Raw genomic sequence first — 881 nt, 5'->3', positions numbered from 1 at the left:
TTAGGGTTAGGGTTAGGGTTAGGGTTAGGGTTTCGGTTAGGGTTAGGGTTAGGGTTAGGGTTTCGGTTAGGGTTAGGGTTAGGGTTAGGGTTAGGGTTTCGGTTAGGGTTTCGGTTAGGGTTAGGGTTTCGGTTAGGGTTAGGGTTAGGGTTAGGGTTAGGGTTTCGGTTAGGGTTAGGGTTTCGGTTAGGGTTAGGGTTAGGGTTAGGGTTTCGGTTAGGGTTAGGGTTAGGGTTAGGGTTTCGGTTAGGGTTAGGGTTTCGGTTAGGGTTAGGGTTAGGGTTAGGGTTAGGGTTTCGGTTAGGGTTAGGGTTAGGGTTAGGGTTTCGGTTAGGGTTTCGGTTAGGGTTAGGGTTAGGGTTAGGGTTAGGGTTTCGGTTAGGGTTAGGGTTAGGGTTTCGGTTAGGGTTAGGGTTAGGGTTAGGGTTTCGGTTAGGGTTTCGGTTAGGGTTAGGGTTAGGGTTAGGGTTTCGGTTAGGGTTAGGGTTAGGGTTTCGGTTAGGGTTAGGGTTTAGAGTTAGGGTTAGGGTTTCGGTTAGGGTTAGGGTTAGGGTTTCGGTTAGGGTTAGGGTTAGGGTTAGGGTTAGGGTTAGGGTTTCGGTTAGGGTTAGGGTTAGGGTTTCGGTTAGGGTTAGGGTTAGGGTTAGGGTTTCGGTTAGGGTTAGGGTTAGGGTTAGGGTTAGGGTTAGGGTTTCGGTTAGGGTTAGGGTTAGGGTTTCGGTTAGGGTTTCGGTTAGGGTTTCGGTTAGGGTTAGGGTTAGGGTTAGGGTTTCGGTTAGGGTTAAGGTTAGGGTTAGGGTTAGGGTTAGGGTTTAGGGTTAGGGTTTAGGGTTAGGGTTTCGGATAGGGTTAGGGTTAGGGTTAGGGTTAGGGTTAGGGTT

The sequence above is a fragment of the Leptonotus elevatus genome, chromosome 16 (genome assembly GCF_054856555.1).
Source record: "Leptonotus elevatus isolate MCC_2025b chromosome 16, RoL_Lele_1.0, whole genome shotgun sequence".
In the NCBI taxonomy this organism is placed as follows: Eukaryota; Metazoa; Chordata; class Actinopteri; order Syngnathiformes; family Syngnathidae; genus Leptonotus; species Leptonotus elevatus.
Note: the sequence above shows the minus strand (reverse complement) of the source record.